Source organism: Pseudophryne corroboree, chromosome 8 (genome assembly GCF_028390025.1).
Source record: "Pseudophryne corroboree isolate aPseCor3 chromosome 8, aPseCor3.hap2, whole genome shotgun sequence".
Lineage (NCBI taxonomy): Eukaryota > Metazoa > Chordata > Amphibia > Anura > Myobatrachidae > Pseudophryne > Pseudophryne corroboree.
Genome location: NC_086451.1, coordinates 403,733,761 through 403,756,373, shown reverse-complemented (window position 1 = coordinate 403,756,373; position 22,613 = coordinate 403,733,761). Strand labels below are relative to the sequence as shown.

The 22,613-nt window shown below is 44.1% G+C and overlaps 2 pseudogenes; both read right to left on the bottom strand.

The window, feature by feature from the left end:
- The window catches only part of LOC134949313 (cytochrome P450 2A4-like), a 202,270-nt pseudogene that overhangs the window by 167,140 nt on the left and 12,517 nt on the right, over positions 1-22,613 (bottom strand).
- On the bottom strand, positions 6,551-6,669 carry LOC134953909 (5S ribosomal RNA; annotated as a pseudogene).

Genomic DNA, 22,613 nt, shown 5'->3' with positions numbered 1-22,613 from the left:
CAATTGTGTCGGTTGCGATGCCTGACCTTCCCAACACTGGACGGGAAGAGCTTGCGCCTTCCACCATTTGCACGCCCCCTGCAAGTGTTGAAAGGAGCACCCGCAGTCCAGTTCCTGATAGTGAAATTGAAGTCAGTGTTGAAGTACACCAGGAGGAGGATATGGGTGTTGCTGGCGCTGGGGAGGAAATTGCCAAGGAGGATTCTGATGGTGAGGTGGTTTGTTTAAGTCAGGCACCCGGGGAGACACCTGTTGTCCGTGGGAGGAATATGGCCATTGACATGCCTGGTGAAAATACCAAAAAAATCAGCTCTTCAGTGTGGAAGTATTTCAACAGAAATGCGGACAACAGGTGTCAAGCCGTGTGGTGCCTTTGTCAAGCTGTAATAAGTAGGGGTAAGGACGTTAACCACCTCGGAACATCCTCCCTTATACGTCACCTGCAGCGCATTCATAAAAAGTCAGTGACAAGTTCAAAAACTTTGGGAGACAGCGGAAGCAGTCCACTGACCAGTAAATACCTTCTTCTTGTAACCAAGCTCGCGCAAACCACACCACCGACTCCCTCAGTGTCAATTTCCTCCTTACCCAGGAAAGCCAATAGTCCTGCAGGCCATGTCACTGGTAAGTCTGACGAGTCCTCTCCTGTCTGGGATTCCTCCGATGCATCCTTGAGTGTAATGCCTACTGCTGCTGGCGCTGCTGTTGTTGCTGCTGGGAGTCGATCGTCATCCCAGAGCGGAAGTCGGAAAACCAATTGTAATACTTCCAGTAAGCAATTGACTGTCCAACAGTCCTTTGCGAGGAAGATGAAATATCACAGCAGTCATCCTGCTGCAAAGCGGTTAACTGAGGCCTTGACAACTATGTTGGTGTTAGACGTGCGTCCGGTATCCGCTGTTAGTTCACAGGGAACTAGACAATTTATTGAGGCTGTGTGCCCCCGTTACCAAATACCATCTAGGTTCCACTTCTCTACGCAGGCGATACCGAGAATGTACACGGACATCAGAAAAAGACTCACCAGTGTCCTAAAAAATGCAGTTGTACCCAATGTCCACTTAACCACGGACTTTTGGACAAGTGGAGCAGGGCAGACTCAGGACTACATGACTGTGACAGCCCACTGGGTAGATGTATTGCCTCCCGCTGCAAGAACAGCAGCGGCGGCACCAGTAGCAGGATCTCGCAAACGCCAACTCGTTCCTAGGCAGGCTACGCTTTGTATCACCGCTTTCCAGAATACGCACACAGCTGAAAACCTCTTATGGCAACTGAGGAAGATCATCGCAGAATGGCTTACCCCAATTGGACTCTCCTGGGCATTTGTGACATCGGACAACGCCAGCAATATTGTGCGCGCATTACATCTGGGCAAATTCCAGCACGTCCCATGTTTTGCACATACCTTGAATTTGGTGGTGCAGAATTATTTAAAAAACGACAGGGGCGTGCAAGAGATGCTGCCGGTGGCCAGAAGAATTGCGGGCCACTTTCGGCATGCAGGCACCGCGTACAGAAGACTGGAGCACCACCAAACAAACCTGAACCTGCCCTGCCATCATCTGAAGCTAGAGGTGGTAACGAGGTGGAATTCAACCCACTATATGCTTCAGAGGATGGAGGAGCAGCAAAAGGCCATTCAAGCCTATACATCTGCCCACGATATAGGCAAAGGAGGTGGAATGCACCTGTCTCAAGCACAGTGGAGAATGATTTCAACGTTGTGCAAGGTTCTGCTGCCCTTTGAACTTGCCACACGTGAAGTCAGTTCAGACACTGCCAGCCTGAGTCAGGTCATTCCCCTCATCAGGCTTTTGCAGAAGAAGCTGGAGGCATTGAAGGAGGAGCTAAAACAGAGCGATTCCGCTAGCCATGTGGGACTTGTGGATGGAGCCCTTCATTCGCTTAACCAGGATTCACGTGTGGTCAATCTGTTGAAATCAGAGCACTACATTTTGGCCACCGTGCTCGATCCTAGAATTAAAACCTACGTTTTATCTCTCTTTCCGGCAGACCCAAGTCTGCAGGGGTTCAAAGAACTGCTGGTGAGAAAATTGTCAAGTCAAGCGGAACGCGACCTGTCAACATCTCCTCCTTCACATTCTCAGGCAACTAGGGGTGCGAGGAAAAGGCTACGAATTCCGAGCCCACCCGCTGGCGGTGATGCAGGGCAGTCTGGAGCGACTGCTGATGCTGACATCTGGTCCGGACTGAAGGACCTGCCAATGATTACTGACATGTCATCTACTGTCACTGCATATGATTCTCTCACCATTGAAAGAATGGTGGAGGATTATATGAGTGACCGCATCCAAGTAGGCACGTCAGACAGTCCGTACGTATACTGGCAGGAAAAAGAGGCAATTTGGATGCCCTTGCACAAACTGGCTTTATTCTACCTAAGTTGCCCTCCCTCCAGTGTGTACTCCGAAAGAGTGTTTAGTGCCGCCGCTCACCTTGTCAGCAATCGGCGTACAAGGCTACTTCCAGAAAATGTGGAGAAGATGATGTTCATTAAAATTAATTATAATCAATTACTCCATGGAGACATTCACCAGCAGCAATTGCCTCCAGAAAGTACACGGGGATCTGAAATGGTGGATTCCAGTGGGGACGAATTAATAATCTGTGAGGAGGGGGATGTACACAGTAAAAGGGGTGATGAATCGGACGATGATGATGAGGTGGACATCTTGCCTCTGTAGAGCCAGTTTGTGCAAGGAGAGATTGATTGCTTCTTTTTTGGTGGGGGCCCAAACCAACCAGTCATTTCAGTCACAGTCGTGTGGCAAACCCTGTCGCTGAAATGATGGTTTGGTTAAAGTGTGCATGTCCTGTTTTGTTTATACAACATAAGGGTGGGTGGGAGGGGCAAAGGACAATTCCATCTTGCACCTCTTTTTTCTTTTTTTCTTCTTTGCGTCATGTGCTGTTTGGGGAGTATTTTTTGGAAGGGCCATCCTGCCTGACACTGCAGTGTTACTCCTAGATGGGCCAGGTGTTTGTGTCGGCCACTAGGGTCGCTTAGCTTACTCACACAGCCACCTCATTGCGCCTCTTTTTTGTTCTTCTTTGCGTCATGTGCTGTTTGAGGAGTATTTTTTTGGAAGGGCCATCCTGCGTGACACTGCAGTGCCACTCCTAGATGGGCCAGGTGTTTGTGTCGGCCACTAGGGTCGCTTAGCTTACTCACACAGCTACCTCATTGCGCCTCTTTTTTTTCTTCTTTGCGTCATGTGCTGTTGGGGAGTAGTTTTTGGAAGGGCCATCCTGCGTGACACTGCAGTGCCACTCCTAGTTGGGCCAGGTGTTTGTGTCGGCCACTTGGGTCGCTTAGCTTACTCACACAGCTACCTCATTGCGCCTCTTTTTTTTCTTCTTTGCGTCATGTGCTGTTTGGGGAGTATTTTTTGGAAGGGCCATCCTGCGTGACACTGCAGTGCCACTCTTAGATGGGCCAGGTGTTTGTGTCGGCCACTAGGGTCGCTTAGCTTACTCACACAGCTACCTCATTGCGCCTCTTTTTTTCTTTGCGTCATGTGCTGTTTGGGGAGTATTTTTTGGAAGGGCCATCCTGCCTGACACTGCAGTGCCACTCCTAGATGGGCCAGGTGTTTGTGTCGGCCACTTGGGTCGCTTAGCTTAGCCATACAGTGACCTCGGTGCAAATTTTAGGACTAAAAATAATATTGTGAGGTGTGAGGTGTTCAGAATAGACTGAAAATGAGTGGAAATTATGGTTATTGAGGTTAATAATACTATGGGATCAAAATGGAAAATGAGTGGAAATTATGGTTATTGAGGTTAATAATACTATGGGATCAAAATGATCCCCAAATTCTATGATTTAAGCTGTTTTTTAGTTTTTTTTTTAAAAAACACCCGAATCCAAAACACACCCGAATCCGACAAAAAAAAATTGGTGAGGTTTTGCCAAAACGAGTTCGAACCCAAAACACGGCCACGGAACCGAACACAAAACCAAATCACAAAACCCAAAAAATTTCAGGTGCACATCCCTAATTTTTTGTGATTTATAACCAAAGCAACGTCCCTTAATGAACCAATCATCCCAAATCCAGAGGTTTTTTCAGATCAATAAAAAGAATGTCTGTTGGAATTGATGACTCACTTCTGATTCATATCAATCTATCCTATCTCTTTGAGCATGGTACTATGAGACAGGGTAAGGGGAACAACTTATCAGGGGTAATGTCCATCTCTTAGCCACCCAACACCTGTGATACCTATCTCAACCACTTAGACATACTGTACCTCATCAACCCCGGAATGATACATGAGGACACCTCTGTATATGTTATTACAGGTTGAGTCTCCCTTATCCAAAATGCTTGGGACCAGAGGTATTTTGGATAACGGATTTTTCCGTATTTTGGAATAATTGCATACTATAATAAGATACCATGGCTATGGGACCTAAATCTAAGCAAAGAATGCATTTATGTTACATATACACCTTATACACACAGCCTGAAGGTAATTTTAGCCAATATTTTTTATAACATTATGCATTAAACAAAGTGTGTCTACATTCACACAATTCATTTATGTTTCATATGCACCTTATATATACACAGCCTGAAGGTCATTTAATACAATATTATTAATAACTTTGTGTATTAAACAAAGTTTGTGTACATTAAGCCATCAAAAAACAAAGGTTTCACTATCTCACTCTCACTCAAAAAAGTCTGTATTTCGGAATATTCCGTATTTCGGAATATATGGATATGGGATACTCAACCTGTACTACATATGGAATAATTATTTAACTGTATTATTTGTAATTTCTATGATCTTATATTCAAATGCTAATTATTTTTTCATCACAGTTTTGTTTTATAGCACTTTAATCTAATCCTTAACACCTATCAAAAATGGGATCCTTGGGGGTCATTCCGAGTTGATCGCTCGCTAGCAGTTTTTAGCAGCCGTGCAAATGCATAGTCGCCGCCCACGGGGGAGTGTATTTTTGCTTTGCAGGAGTGTGAACGCCTGTGCAGCAGAGCTCCAGCAAACACATTTTGTGCAAAACAAGACCAGCCCTGTAATTACTTATCCTGTGCGATGATTGCTGCGATGAGTGACACGGCAATGACGTCAGATACCCACCCATCAAACACCCGGTCATGCCTGCGTTTTTCCAAACATTCCCAGAAAACAGTCAGTTGACACCCATACACGCCCTCTTTCTGTCAATCTCTTTGCGTTCGGCTGTGCGATTGGAATCATTGCTAGAACCAGTGCAAAACCACAAAGGACTTTGTACCCGTACGACGCGCATGCGCATTGCGGAGCATATGCATGTGCAGATTAGCCATTTTTTTCAATGATCGCTCCGCAGTGAACAATGGCAGCTACTGATCAACTCGGAATGACCCCCTTATGCACTATAAATCTAGCAAATCTCTGTGGGACAGCTGAAGTGTCTCATGTACATGGCCTCTTTTGCTTGAGGTGAGCAAGTAAAATCATTATGATTAACTAAACATGAGGAAACATGAGTAGCGGATTTTACCTATGGGCTGCAGGACTGCAGTACCCCAGTAAAATCCACCACCTATGCTCAGTGAGATTGCACTGGTTATACTGTGACAGGCAGTTACTTCCTATTGAAAGTCCTACCTGCCAGTCACCTGCAGGACAGGCAGTCCCATTGGGACGTGTCTCCTCCCTCTGGGACTGCCAGACTGGGCTGTGGTAAGCAGACAGCTGGCTTCCTGTAAGTAGCCACTCTCTGCCTTTCAGCCCTAGCTGGCTTCTATGGGCTGCAGCTTAAACTGGGGTTCTGCACATGCACAGTAACTGCACCACTACAGCGCATTCGCCAGTTCCAGCACCTGTCAGCTACATTATACAGGTGCTGGTGCAAAACCGGCGGCGGGGCAGGCAGTGGGAACAAGGCAACTGGGACCCAGCAACATGGCCAGCAACAGCCCCCTCCTCCATCCAGGTAGAAAGTGCCGCTTTATTACACGGAAAGATAAAAGAAGAGTCTTGTGTGGATGCACTCTTATATGACCTAAAAGGATTGGTAGAGGAGTAGGTTAAAAAATGAAATTTTTATAAAATCTATTTAAAATGGATAAATGTATCCAACAACAATACAACACTAAAGTGGTAAAAAAATCAACTAAATTGCTTAAAGGCTTAGAGACTGGGTCCAATATGTGTGACGAGTTCGTCAATTCATTTGTGAAATTAGGGACACAACTCTGAAAAGAAACATTGATGTACTAATACCAAATGTGAGTTGGTTATAAAAGAGATCACCAATGTATTACTCTGAAGCAATTAAAAGGTTGGTTGCCCTGTAGACAGAAGTTGCTGACTGAAGTACCTGTGAGTTTTCACTAGGAGGTTACAATAGGTAAGTAGTACCGATGATAGTATCAGAAAGTATTAACAGCGATTATTTGAGTAAATAAAAAACATGAATGACAATAGATTAAAGATGAGTCTTAGAAGAAACACAAGTGGTGAAACTACTGTCAATGTTAGGTACGGAGTGTTCTGGTCACCCTTGGTTCTACTAAACTTGGTATTCCCAGGAGGTCTCCCATCCAAGTACTAACCAAGCTCGACACTGCTTAGCTTCCATGATCGTACAGGTTTGGCCATCTACAGTGTGGTATGATAGTAGATCACTATATATGTTCTTACTCCGGGATCACTGATGAGAGTTCACCAAACAAGAAAAGGGACAGTTGATGCAAATAAAAGTGGAAATGTTAGAATTTATCTGCTTCCAGCGTAAGGCGATCGTAAGAATAGTACAATCCTATAACCTCAGTATCTACCAATGGATCGCTGGTGAGAGTCCATATAAAGACAGATCAGGTAGAAAAGATATAGGAGAAGTACTTATTCATAAAGTGCACCAGTATGTTAGTTATGTATTTTATCAAGAGACCAGTAAGTACTTACTGCAATACTGTATATAAAGGTGAAATTGATGCCATTTTATTGAAGGCTCATCAGGAAGCCATAATAGATACAGTAACCTTTAAAGCACTTTCAGTGGACTATCCCATTAATCCGATACTATATTCACCACCAAAGGTTCAGAAAAACCTAAAAAGCCCACCTGGGCGTCTGATAATGTCCGCACATGGATCCTTGTACAACAAAATAGCGGAATTTCTGGATTTCTATCTTCAGCCTGTCATTCAAGCGGAACCAACTGTATTGATGGAAACAACACATTTGCTATTACTAGTTCAGAAGTGCACTCAATTGCCAGATGACTTTGTACTTAGCAGTATAGATGTTATAAGTCTATATACCAATATCCCGCACACAGAAGGGATTATGGCTATGAGGCGACTTTTGGAGAATAATCAACATTACAAAGGACCTGACATTGAATTGTTTCTCCTGATTCTTGAAAAGACCTTAACCCAGAAATTATTATTTGCAGCACCTTTGTTGCGCTATGGGGAGCAATGTAGCTCCGGCATTCGCAAATGCCTACACGCTGGCAGTTGCACAAACATTATTTGTTGAAAATTCACCCTTTTCTGATGGACTGATTTTATTTATGCATTATATAGATGACCTGCTCGTGATTGGGGCAGGTAAACAGGAGGACTTCATTGTATACATGAACACCATTAACCAGATGGATGCCAACATCAAGTTCACAATCAAATCCAGCACTGACACTATCCATTATCTGGATGTACAAATTACCAGAAATGGAAGGACTCTAGAAACATATGTATACCATAAGCCCCTGGATAAAAATATATTGCTGCACACCAGGAATTTCCACTCAGTGACTATGAAAAAGGGTCTACCATACCATCAATTTATTTGTGCATGAAGAATCACAAGTAATATTGCTGTGGCAGAGGTGGAAATTGATCGGATGATGGACACATTCCTATAAAGGGGATACTTGAAACAAGACCTAATCAAGGCTAAGATAAGAGCATGAACAAGAAAATAAAATGTTCACGTAAGGTAATTCCATTAATCACAACTTACACAACAGCCAGCGATATAATTAGAAGAACGGCTAGAAAATTTTGACCAATAGTGAAATCCAATATATCTGTTCCAATGCTGCATAACAGCGAATAACTGAAGTGCCACCGAAGGGGATGAAATTTGAAAGACTGGCTCGTGCACACTGGCACCACTGTGCATTAGAGAGTATTGAGATCTAATTTTTTAAGTAGGATGCCTGGATCGTATAGATGCACTGGATGCACAACGTGCAGATATTTGGAGACTGATCGTCATTTCTGCATCTGCACTCTGGCAAAAAGATCACAAGTAAGTATATTTTGACTTGTACTACAAAAATTTTTATTTATATAATCAAATACCCATGCGGGCTTGCGTATATAGGCAAAAAGATATGCACATTTCGCGAACGGGCCGAGCAACATAGATCGCCCATTAGAAATGCTTTAGATGGGAAAACCATCGATCAACCAGTAGCGAGACATTTTAGTACAATCTGCTTTTTATTAGTTTAGGAAAAGCAAATAAACAATTGAGGCCGCCAAGGCTGCAAACAGATAAACACAAAGGACAATCAATATTCCATTGAATATAACTGTATAATCAAAAATACAGTTGACAGTACAAGAACATAATATAAACAGGCAACATCAATATAACCATATAGAGAATACTGGTAAAAAAGGAGAGAAATAGAAAAAACGAAAAAGATAAAGGAAGAAAGACATAAGAGAAAAGAAGAGGAGTAGGGAGCATGCAATGAAGCTTACAGAGTATCAGATATGGGGGAAGCTAGAAGGGCTTGATAGTCAGGTGTATTTTTAAAGGTCAACCAGTTACTCCAAGTAGCAGTAAAGTTCAACGAAGGTGATTTCATAAGGGACGATAAATCAACCATTAACATATAATGATCAAGCCTCTGAAACCAACGAGAGATGGGAGGGCATGAGGTGGTTCTCCAATAACAGGGTATTATTGCTTTTGCGGCATTCATCAAATGCCGAAGAAGGGAGGTTTTATAAATGGAGATAGGTATCTCCATCAGGTTAAACTACCAGAACTCTGGCGTGTTGGGTAGTGTAAGGCCAGTCATTTTTGAACATACATTACGTATTGTTAGCCAAAAACTCATCAAAACCGGACAACTCCACCATATGTGGAGAGGAGTGCCTGATTCAAGGTTGCATCGCCAGCAAGTAGAGAGTATGTTGGGATGCATCTGGTGGACCTGTACTGGACATCTATACCAACGAGCTAAGAGGTTATATTGGGTAGCTAATAGAGATGAGCGGGATCGGTTCTCAGAGAACTGAACCCTACCGAACTTTGCCTTCCGAGTCCGGATCCGAGCCATGCTCGGATTTTCCCTCTTGACTCAGAAACCCGAACGTGGCAAAACGTCATCATCCCGCTTTCGGATTTTCTCGGGATTTGGATTCCATATAAGGAGCCGCGCGTTCCCGCCATTTTCACTCCAGTCTCGGAGAGTGTATAGAGAGGACATGTCCTCAGTGTTCAGTGTCTGTGTGTTGGGGCGGGAAAGTAGGGTGGCAAGTGTTGTGCTGCTCAGTCCAGTCCAGTGTAGTCACTCAGTGTATTGTACTGCATCAGTCCAGGCAGTCACAGTGTTAGTGTTCTCTGCTGCCATATATCCAGTGTAGCTGAAAAGTGGTGCTGTGTTGTGCAGACCAGTCCAATGTAGTCAGTGTATTGTGCTGTATCAGTCCAGGCAGATATATCCAGTGTAGCTGTAAAGTGGTGCTGTGCTGTGCAGACCAGTCCAGTGTAGTCAGTGTATTGTGCTGTATTAGTCCAGCCATTCACAGTTTTGGTGTACTCTGCTGCCATATATCCAGTGTAGCTGTATAAAGTGGTGCTGTGTTGTGCAGACCAGTGGTAGTGTCCTGTGTCATCAGTAATTCCAGTGACGATATACGCAGATGCTATACATTCACTGCTGCAGTATAACAATTATAACAACCTGTTGGTCTGCATCAGACCAGTGGTAGTGTCCTGTGTCATCAATAATTCCAGTGACGATATATGCTGCTGCTATATGTCCACTGCTGTTTGTTTCTATTTGTCCATGTGCTGTTTGGGGCCTATTTTTTAAATCTACCATCCTATCTGTAACTGCAGTGCCACTCCTAGATGGGCCAAGTGTTTGTGCCGCATACTTGTGTCACTTAGCTTGGCCATCCAGCTACCTAATTGCAACTCTTTTTCTTCTTTGCATCATGTGCTGTTTGGAGACTAGTTTTTGAATAGTGCCATCTTGTCTGCAACTGCAGTGCCACTCCTAGATGGGCCAGGTGTTTGTGCCGCACACTTGTGTCACATAGCTTAGTCATACAGCCACCTTGGTGCAATATTTAGGCCTAAAAACAATATTGTGAGGTGTGAGGTGTTCAGAATTGACTGGAAATGAGTGGAAATGATTGTTATTGAGGTCAATAATACTGTAGGAGCAAAATTACCCCCAAATTCTGTGATTTTAGCTGTTTTTATGGTTTTTTTTAAAAAAATCATCCAGATCCAAAACCAAAACCAAAACACGAAAAGGGTGGTTTTAGCAAAACCAAGCCAAAACCAAAACACGAGAATGGAATTAGAACCAAAACCAAAACACAAAACATGAAAAGTGCCAGCCGCACATCTCTAGTAGGTAACACTTGGAGGGAAGAGGAGGTAGCAAAAGTGTGAGTAAAAATACAGGTCCATTTGTCCTCCAGCAAATCTCCACGTAACTCGCCTTGACATGCCGAAGCATAAGAGGGAGGACCAGCAGTCATAACGGTGAGACATAAACAATACAGCTGTGATATCAGATGTCTAGGAGGGTGAGGAGACAGGCATAAAGATTCAAATTTAGTGTAGGTGGATGACAGAGCGTGTTTCCCAAAAGAGTAGATGAATTGCCTAACCTGCAAATAAAACCAAAAGGAATTAGACAGAAGGTCATGCTTCCACTGAAGATCCTCAAAGGAGCAAATGCTAGAATGTGTGACTAAGTGGCAGATACGAGATATACACTCATTCGACCAGGAGGGCAGTCTAAATGGTGGCATACCTGGGGGGAAATCAGGGTTATTAAACAGGGGTGTAGATAGAGGAATTCTCAATTTAAAATCCAAAAGGTTCTTATATTTTTGCCAGCATTGAAGTGTAGGGCTCAGAGTGGGGTGAGTGAGGTGAGGACATCTAGACATCCACGGGAGGACACCTGATGGAGTAGGAGCTGCGCGATCCAAAATAAGCGGCCATTGTTTCATAACATGAGGTCTGGACATCTCAACAATCCTAGCAAGGTGAATGGTATGATAGTACGTTAGGAAACAGGGCAGCTGAAGGCCGCCTCAAACTCGGCTTCTAATTAGCGTGGATCGAGATATGCGGGATCCAAGTGATCCCCAAATAAATTGACCCACCATGCCCTGCAAATCCCTAAAAAAGGAAGACGGTAGAGATTCTAGTAAGTATAAAACCTTTGGGAGAATACTCATTTTGATTACATTCAACCTACCCAACCAGGACAGCTTCAGTAGGGACCAATTTTGAAAGTCCTCCTTGAGTTGCTTCGAAAGTGGTCAAAAATTAAGTTGAAACAGGGAATCGGTATTAGGAGACAACAGAATCCCTAAATATTTCAGCTGGATCAGATTCCAGAGGAAAGGGAATGAGCCTTTAAGGCTATTTACCATGGAGGGGGGTAACTGCTACAGGTTTTGCGTAGTTTATTTTAAAATCAGAGACATGACTAAATCTGTTGAATTCATGCATAAGGGCAGGGAGAGAGGTTGCCGAAGCAGTTATAGTGGCAAGGAAATCATCAGAAAATAAAGCCAACTTATATTCAGAGTCACTGAGCCGGAGACCCCTAATATTATCATTTGAATGGCTCGCCCTCGTCACCACCTCCATACGTAAAACCAAAATAAGGGGAGATAAAGGGCATCCCTGACGTGTACTATTCTGAATCACAAAGGGGTCCGATAAAGCCCCATTGACACATACTCGTGTGTAGGGATTGTTATAAAGAGCAAGTATCCTATGCAAGCAATATGGACCCAGTTCTGAACGACGGAGAATACCCTCCATGAACTGCCAGTTAATCCTATCGAAGGCCTTCTCCGCGTCCGTGGACAAAAGAATCATAGTCTCGCTGTTACGCCTGGCGTGATGGATGAGGTCAATGATTTTTGTAGTGTTATCTTTGGCCTCCCTTCCCCTCACAATTCCTACCTGGTCCCCATGGATCAGAGTCGGCAAGAAGTAATTCAGCCTGTAAGCTAACATTTTAGCATAAAGTTTGATATCATTATTTAGTAAGGAGATAGGCCGATAACTGGAGCAGTGAGTGGGGTCTTTCCTTTCCTTAGGAATTATAGAAATATATGCCTCCAAAGATTGGGGGGGAATGCATTCTCAGCAGTTATTGCATTACATGCTTTCAAAAACTGGCATGAGGGATGATTGGAAAGATTTATAATAGCTCACTGGGAAGCCATCTGGGCCCAGACTCTTCCCAAGAGGAGTAGCAGATAGGGCCAGTTACAATTCTTCGATAGCAAAGGGGCATTCAAGAAACTCTACATCATCTCCTGACAACTGAGGGTAATCTACAGAAGAGAGATAATCATTGACTGCCTCCACAGATGAGAAGACATCAGATGGAGATTGGGTTTTTCTCAAGTTATAGAGATCCATAAAGTAAGATTGAAAGGCCTTTGCTATTTGTGGAAAGGTATGGACCCTATTCCATTCTGAGTCCTGAACTGAGTGAACATAAGACTTTTGGCATTGAGACTTCAGGGCTTTCGCTAACATAGAACCAGGTTTATTACCCCACAGATAGAATTTGTGGCGGTATCTCTGTTATTCAAATTTGTTTTTCTCTTGCATAAGTTTTTTAAATGCTAATCTCGCCTCATTGAGATCACGCAGCACCCGTACATCAACTGCTTGTGAGACAGTTCCAAAGATTGGATATGGGTCAAAAGCAGTCGTTGCTGAGCCTCTCTGTCCTTTTTTAACTGGGATCCCAATTGGATACATTTACCCCTAACTATGCATTTATGTGCCTCCCAGATCATAACAGTGGGCGTATCAGGCAGGTCATTAAGGGAGATGTATTCAGTAATAGTTTGGAGCAGGCCAACCTTAAGTCGTCTATTGTGGAGCAAAGTCTCATTAAATTTCCATGTCTACGGTTTTGCAAAAACAGTAGTGAGACAAAAGGAAGCAAATATAGGAGCATGATTGGATCAAGTAATCTGGCCTATATGACTATCAGTGAAAAACTGTAATTGTTTATGGTCCACTAAAAAAAAATCAAGACGAGAATAAGAATCATGAGGGGCAGAATAAAAGGTGTACTATCATGTAGAAGTTAACGTACCATACGGTGATCCCTGGAGGAATGATGCAGAGGCCTAGTAGAACAGTCAAGTGCGGGGTCTAGTGTCCAATTAAAGTCTCCCCCTAATATTAAACAACCCTCTCTCAAAGGCTCTAAGAGTCTCATAACCTTGGTCAAGAATTTCCATTGGTGTTGATTAGATGAGTAAATAATTACCAGGGTATATACTTGGTCAAAAAGCTTACATTTTAGAACCTGGCATCTTCCAGCCGATAAAACATGATGGGGGAAGTATCTGAAACAAGTAGGTTGTGAGATAGGAGTATAGCCACACCCAATGATTTACCCAGAGAGTTATCACTACAGAACCGGTGAGGAAAATTATGGTTTCTAAGGGGAGGGGCAGCATCCTGTTTAAAATGAGTCTCCTGCACAAAAGCCACGTCAACTCTTTCTGAGTAAAGTTCTCTCAAAAGAGTAGAACATTTTTCAGGGATATTTAAGCATTTGACACTATAAAAGCATAATTTCAATGCCCTCTCTTTCAAAGAGACCATGATAGATTTAGGAGATAGCGCAGAATATGTGCAGGAGAATCCACTGGGAGATACATAAAACATTGGAGATTCAACCCCACAAAGGGGTTAGTACAAACAATCAAGAGTGAGAAGGGGAATGGGAAAAGAGGAAAGGGAGAAAGACAGACAAGTAGAAAAAGTAGAAAAAGGCAGAATCCAAGAAAACATACAGAAAACAACAAGAATCAGAATAAATGGAAAAAACAAATGTCTGCTATTGGATAACACAGGTTAAACTTGTTCACCCATGCACCAATAAAAAAGTGCGGACCAACCCAACTGGGGTGGGGCATCTGTGACCGGGCTCAAAATCCACAATAGCAACAAGTCAATAATATAACAGTAGCTAAATCATGCAAAGAAAAGATTAGTACAAAATGTCCTGCTAAGGATAAGCATGTAAATAGAGAACGGTATGTGAACCATAGACATATCAATAGAAGGACAATTTCTCGGTGAGGTGAGAGATGGTATATAGTAAAAACATAGCTAAACTCAGTCGCCTAGTACATAGCGAGCACTCGCAGAGCTAAGTCCAGAAAATACTTAGGTTAACAGCCGGCCAGGCTTCAGAGCTAGCAAGTAAGTCCTGGAGCAAACAGTAGAAAGGAATTCAAAAACTCCATATCAGATAGTGATGGTTGTCAGGTATCGGAAGCCTCTAGACAAGGGTGTGGTAAAGCTAGGTCATTCTTGTGATTGTGGACAGGTACCCAAAGAGTCCGCACCAGAGGAGGCGTGGAAGGGTCCAACCTAGTATGCAGTTGAGTCCATTCTGGGAGAGACAGCGTGTTGATTGAAAGGGCAGAGCAAAAGCGATCCAAGTCATCTGAAGACTGTAAACTAAGATTACGACCATCATGAGAGGCTTGGATGCTCAAGGGGAAGCCCCAATGAAAACAAATATTCTTATGTTTTAAGGCATCCGTAAGCAGTTTGAGGAGCCGTCTGTGTTGAAGAGTATTCCAGGACAGGTCAGGGAAGATTTGGATTTTGGAACCACTAAATTCAATTCCATCTCATTTCCTCTCTATTGCCAGAACATCCTCCTTGATGTGGTAGTAATGGAGGCAGCAAATAATATCCCTGGGAGCCTCAGAGGGAAGGCCTTTTGGACGCAGTGCACGGTGTGCACGATCAAAGAGAATGACATTGGTGGTCATTCCGGGTTGATCGCTAGCTGCCGTTGTTCGCAGTGCAGCGATCAGGCAAAAAAATCTGCATTACTGCGCATGCGTATGGGCTGCACTGCGCATGCGCAAAGTACTTTCACACAAAACTATGCTATTTTACACAAGGTCTAGCGGCACTTTTCAGTCGCTGTGTTGATCGCTGAGTGATTGACAGTAAAGAGGCATATCTGGGAGGTAACTGACCGTTTTCCGGGAGTGTGCTAAAAAATGCAGGCGTGTCAGTAGATAACGCAGGCATACCAGGAGAAACGGGGGAGTGGCTGGCCGAACGCAGGGCGTGTTTGTGACATCAAACCAGGAACTAAATTATCTGCAGTGATCGCAAGGTAGGAGTAGGTCTGAAGCTACTCAGAACCGGTATGAAAATTTTTACGAGCAGTTCTGCTAATCTTTCATTCGCACTTCTGCTAAGCTAAGATACACTCCCAGAGGGCGGCGGCTTAGCGTGTGCACTGCTGCTAAAAGCAGCTAGTGAGCGATCAACTTGGAATGAGGGCCATTGTCCGGTTCTGCATCAGTAATTTCATTGAAAATCTTGGTGAGGACTGTCACGAACCGGTCTCTCACCTCTGCGGGTTCTGGGGTTCATCCATTGCCAGTGCGGTTGCTTGCGGTGCTGTGCGCCCGTGTGGGGACACGGCGTGATCAATGGCACAGGTGATGCAGAGTCTGGGAACTGTGAGTGCGGGGACCAAATGGCCTAAGGCACTGCGGTGTGTCTGCTGTATAGGAGGTGGCCATGTTGGAGACCAAATAGCTAATACAGAGCACTTGTGAAAACACCTGTGGGCAGGTGTAAGCCAATCCCGTGCTTGTGCTGCCTTTAAGTAGGCTGGGATTATGTTACTCTGGGCCAGTGCTTTGTTGTATCAAAGCTGTGCTCTAGCTCTGAACTCTCTCCGTGCATTCCTGTGTGATTCCCGTAGGTCCAGATATCGCCTCCGTTCCCAGAGGTCCGTTTGCAGCCTTCACTGCCAAAGATCTACCGGCTCTCCATTGTGCTATCAGTCAATTGCACACCTATTGGAAATACTTGGATTCCCAGTGTCCTGCATGAGGTTACCTTGTCAGTCTGCCTATCCTACAAAGTCTGCAGGATCTCATTTCTCTCAGCTGTTCGTTTGTTCAACTCTGCATTTAACCCATTCATCACCTTGTCTTCTACTACAGTTTCACAGTGATCTCCGGAACCCGCAAGTAACCCAATTCAGTACTTTTTGCTATGTTGTCATTACAAGGATAATTCATCAGTCTCTCAGTTAACTCTCAAAGCTTCATTGCTAATCCTTACAGTTATCTCTTCATGTCTGCATTATCCAGTTAATAACATTCTACAGTTCAGCATCAAAGTTTGTTTATATTTGCTATGTTGTCATAACAAGGATAATTCTTCACAGTCTCTCAGTTAACTCTCAAAACTCCATTGCAAATCCTTACAGTTATCTCTTCATGTCTGCATTATCCAGTTAATCACATTCTGCAGTTCTGCATCAAAGCTTGTTTATATTTGGACAATCCAACATTTATTCATCAGCTTGTTTTGCATATGTTTCCATGAACATTTCTTTTATTTATTTTTGAGTTTTCTCTTGCATATTATTCCTGCAATACTTCAGTATAATATGATGATTACCAACTTGTCAGTTAACCCTTTACTGAATTATTATTTTGAATAAATATATGAATCGGAACTTTCTTCGTCCTCCCTGCTTTCTTCATAGCCCAGCACCTACACCTGTGGTTGGTTCCGGGTTAACGGATTCACAAAAACACCCGGACCTGACAGTAAGCACTGGCCACATGGATCCGTCAAGTGACCAATTCGCAGGAGGCGGTGCTACGTCAGATATCCTTTCCCGTCTGGAAAATCAGGAGTCTATACAGACACAAATAGTGCAGTTTATGCAAACTATGGCAGACCGTTTAGAGACTCTTCATACGGCTATTAAAACGTTCCAAGTCCAGAGTCCAACCCTGGATGTCCCAGTTACCACTACAGCTTCTCCTGTGACGCTACCTACGTCCCGCTTGCAGTTACCCTCTCCGAGTAAGTTTGACGGAACCCCAAAACTTTGCAGAGGATTCCTGAATCAATGCGAGATCCAGTTCGAACTGTTGTCCTCCAGTTTCCCATCAGCTCGTTCTAAAGTTGCATATATTATTGCCCTCCTCTCCGGTCAGGCTCTGGAGTGGGCATCACCATTATGGGAGAGAGGTGATCCTATCCTCTCTAATTACAAAGAGTTCGTATCTTCCTTCCGGAGAATCTTTGACGAACCAGGCAGGACCACCTCAGCATCCTTGGAGATTCTCCGTCTACGTCAAGGTTTACGTCCTGTCAGTCAATATATTATTCAGTTTCGCACGTTGTCTTCAGAGTTAAACTGGAATGAGGAGGCCCTGATCGCCGCGTTTTGGAATGGACTTTCAGAGAGAATCAAGGATGATTTAACTATCCGGGATTGGTCCACTCCTACAACTCTCAAGGGGATTCAGCGATTTCTTGGCTTTGCTAATTTCTATAGGAGATTCATTAAGAATTATTCTACGTTAGCTGCTCCTATCACAGCCCTAACTCGCAAGGGAGCAAATCCTACGAACTGGTCTTCTGAAGCAATCAAAGCCTTCTCTGATTTAAAGCAAGCCTTTGTGTCAGCCCCCATTCTTCGACAGCCTGAGTTGAATCGTCCCTTTCTATTAGAGGTGCATGCATCTACAGAAGCAGTAGGAGCTGTGTTGTCACAAGTCTTTGAAGATAAAAAGGTCCATCCCTGCGGATATTTCTCCCGTAAGTTCCTCCCGGCAGAACGTAATTATGCAATCGGTGACCAAGAGTTACTTGCCATCAAGTTGGCATTTGAGGAGTGGAGATACCTTCTAGAAGGAGCTCAACATCGCATTACAGTTTATACTGATCATAAGAATCTTCTATATCTGCAGTCAGCTCCGTGTTTGAATCCACGACAAGCTCGATGGGCGCTTTTCTTCTCACGATTTGATTTCAAACTCGCCTATCGTCCAGGGTCTCAGAACAAAAAGGCAGATGCCCTTTCCCGGCCCTTTGCTTCTTCTGAATTAAATGATGCTACCACGAATCAAGCCATTGTGAATCCTACGTCCTTTTTAATGACTCGAACCTCTCCAGTTCCTCCGCCTGGCAAGACCTTTGTTGCCACAAGTCTCCGAAAACGGCTGCTTACCTGGGCTCACTCCTCTTCCTTCATGGGTCATCATGGGGTTCTAAAGACTCCCGAATTTATTCAACAGTCTTATTGGTGGCCACGTCTCAAAGCCGATGTCCAAGAGTTTATAGCAGCATGTCCTAAATGTGCCCAACATAAGAGTCCAAGAAGTTCTCCACCAGAGTTTCATCCTTTGCCAGCCCTAGAGGTTCCAGCAGCAGATCAAGAGCTTCAACGTCTATCTAGCATCTGGAGTTGTGTACGTAAGTCCTTGGTCAAAACTTCCACTCGTTATAAATCTTTTGCAGATAGAAAACGTAAAGCTGTACCGAATTACTAAGTGGGAGACCAAGTTTGGATTTCTACGCGCAATCTCAAGTTCAAAGTTCCTTCTAAGAAATTTGCTCTCAGGTTTATTGGTCCATTTCCCATTGTAAAGGTACTCAACCTTGTGTCATACAAAGTCGAATTGCCACCGTCTTTGAGAATTCCTAACGCCTTTCATACATCTTTACTGAAGCCTTTGATTCTCAATAAGTTCCGTACTACCCAGTCCAAATCTCCTAAAGTTCACTCTTTGCAGAATGAGGAATTTGAAGTTAAAGAGATTGTGGACTCACGTTCCCGATATGGTCGTTTACAGTTTCTGGTCGACTGGAAGGGTTACGGTCCGGAGGAGAGATCCTGGGTTTTCTCTGAAGATGTTCATGCTCCAAGACTGGTACAGAAATACTTCTCCAAAAATCCTGACAAGGTTCAAAGGTGTTCGGAGACCACCCGTAGAAGAGGGGGTACTGTCACGAACCGGTCTCTCACCTCTGCGGGTTCTGGGGTTCATCCATTGCCAGTGCGGTTGCTTGCGGTGCTGTGCGCCCGTGTGGGGACACGGCGTGATCAATGGCACAGGTGATGCAGAGTCTGGGAACTGTGAGTGCGGGGACCAAATGGCCTAAGGCACTGCGGTGTGTCTGCTGTATAGGAGGTGGCCATGTTGGAGACCAAATAGCTAATACAGAGCACTTGTGAAAACACCTGTGGGCAGGTGTAAGCCAATCCCGTGCTTGTGCTGCCTTTAAGTAGGCTGGGATTATGTTACTCTGGGCCAGTGCTTTGTTGTATCAAAGCTGTGCTCTAGCTCTGAACTCTCTCCGTGCATTCCTGTGTGATTCCCGTAGGTCCAGATATCGCCTCCGTTCCCAGAGGTCCGTTTGCAGCCTTCACTGCCAAAGATCTACCGGCTCTCCATTGTGCTATCAGTCAATTGCACACCTATTGGAAATACTTGGATTCCCAGTGTCCTGCATGAGGTTACCTTGTCAGTCTGCCTATCCTACAAAGTCTGCAGGATCTCATTTCTCTCAGCTGTTCGTTTGTTCAACTCTGCATTTAACCCATTCATCACCTTGTCTTCTACTACAGTTTCACAGTGATCTCCGGAACCCGCAAGTAACCCAATTCAGTACTTTTTGCTATGTTGTCATTACAAGGATAATTCATCAGTCTCTCAGTTAACTCTCAAAGCTTCATTGCTAATCCTTACAGTTATCTCTTCATGTCTGCATTATCCAGTTAATAACATTCTACAGTTCAGCATCAAAGTTTGTTTATATTTGCTATGTTGTCATAACAAGGATAATTCTTCACAGTCTCTCAGTTAACTCTCAAAACTCCATTGCAAATCCTTACAGTTATCTCTTCATGTCTGCATTATCCAGTTAATCACATTCTGCAGTTCTGCATCAAAGCTTGTTTATATTTGGACAATCCAACATTTATTCATCAGCTTGTTTTGCATATGTTTCCATGAACATTTCTTTTATTTATTTTTGAGTTTTCTCTTGCATATTATTCCTGCAATACTTCAGTATAATATGATGATTACCAACTTGTCAGTTAACCCTTTACTGAATTATTATTTTGAATAAATATATGAATCGGAACTTTCTTCGTCCTCCCTGCTTTCTTCATAGCCCAGCACCTACACCTGTGGTTGGTTCCGGGTTAACAGATTCACAAAAACACCCGGACCTGACAAGGACGTCTACGAATTCCCGGTCCTTGTACATCCTCAGGGATACCACGTATCCGAAGATTGTTTCTTCTCCCTCTGTTGTCCAAACCATCCATACGACGCTGAATCGCCTTGAGTTCTTGAGCGTGTGTAAAAACGGTGCTTCCAAGTCATTGCTGGTAAGAGTCCAAATCATTGAGGTGGTCCTCCATGTCAGACACACGATGAGTAATTTGGGATAGATTGGCCTGAAGCGCAGGTATTTCCGCCTTGACTGTAGCACCAATTCTCTTTTCCAAATACAAAAAAATCAGATTTCGTAGGGAGATGTTTTTTGGTAGGAAGGGATCTAAGATGTTTTAAGACATCGGCATTGTTGGGTTCCAGAGATGTATCAGACCGACTCCAAGGTGAAAAGGCCATGATGTTGGCGGTATTCGTAGGAGAAGAGTCAGCAACGGAACAATTATTGTCGCTCTGGGTGTCGTTTCCAGGGACAAGATAACGGAGCAAATTAGACTGTGAGGCTGTGGATCCGGATTACTTGGTGTGAGATGACCGTCCACTTTTTCAGTTTTTTCCCATCAAAAAGAAGACGTCCACATATGTAGTGAAATACAGCAGGACTTGTTGCAGGAAGAGCTATAAACAGAACATCAGCACATCGAGGAGACTCTGGTTACAGCCATAGGATGTCCTGCACCATACTGCGTGGGTGAGTTAGAGGGTCATGGCATTAGAATGGTCGACACAGCACCAACCTCGATGGTACAGCAAAGGAAACATGAGTATCACAGCCGGAGCAAGGAGACGTTACACTGAGATTGAGCAATAGTGAGGATGAGACTAATGAGCAAGCATTGCTGTTGTAGGGATCTCAGGTTATATACACATCTTCAGAAGAATGATAAAATAAAAAAAGTCACATAGAGCACCACAGAGGTAGTAGTATTATATTGGATCAGAGCACCAAACCTGTAGTGTGTCTCTGCAAGCCCCTATAAAAATACTGGCAGGAGTTAAGCACAGCAGAGACTGGAGGGAGAGAGGAAATGCAGGAAGATGTGTCCTCCAAGAAGCAGCACAGCATGGGTCCCAGCAGTGTTATACTGTGTGATGCTATGGTAAGGCAAGGACTCCAGGGGCATGTATTAAGGAGTGTGGGGGTCTGCCAGTTCTGTATTAAGCCTCAACTTGCACACTGAAGATGGGCAGGAGATCGTGGTGTGCACCGGGTCACTTACAAGATGGCCGCTGGGCGTCCCACGGCTCTGCCAGGTTGCTGAAAACCCTGTCCATTCCCAGCAAAGGGGGCAGGCAGGGGCAGCAAGAGAGGCCTCCTCAGGGTGTCCAGCGGCAGCCAAAGCACCAGAGAGCAGAGGAGAGAGCTGTGTTCCGATTCTGTGGCACCGGAGGTATGCGCCGGCCCAGAGGTAAAATCGAGGTCCCGGCATGGGGGCTGGAGGTAGGGCGCAATCCATGGGAGCTCCAGAGCTTGCTCCCTGATTCTGCAGCATGTACCAGGCCACACCAGGGGGGTCAGGGGAGGCAGGGACAGCAACTAAGGTAGGAGAGTTACCAGGGGGAGGATAAATTAGAAATTTGATGGGCATAAACTATAGGAGCTCACATGAAATGAGTCTGCTTCCTCCAGCAGCCAGACCACGCCCCCATAGCGAGACATTTTAAGGAAAAAGGACATTCCATGGCCACACTGCATTATAAACTGATTGACCATGTCCCTTCTAGGGTAAAGGGAGGTGATCGTAATAAAAGATTAATGCAGTTGGAGGCAAGATGGATCTCTGAGTTAAACACTGTCTCACCTGCTGGGTTAAATAAGAATCTGTCCTTCCTCTGTTTTCTCTGGGCATGTGTATTACTGCAATGTTTATTATGCTGTTTTCAGTATATTTTTTAATGCGAGTTACGAATATGGTTATTGTTTTAGGAGGTGGAATGTGATGTATTGGCTATTGAATATTAATAATGTAGAATTAAATGGGGTTTTTTTTCTGAAAGATGTGATATAATGAGGGTTGTTGCTACCAATGCTCTTCCAGTGATAAGCGCAGGGTCCAATAGTCATATATTCTGTACTGTTTATCTACCTTGCTATGTAGCCCGCTGTGTGTATATACAGTATATAGATCATCTGCGTGTGCTTTAACATATGATTAGTAAGCGGTGCAGCAATGTATTAGAGTCAGTAGTGCTAGTTTAATCACGGATGGACATTAGCAACATTGATCAAACTTTATTTTTGTTCAGATGTGGGTGTCTATGGTAACAGGC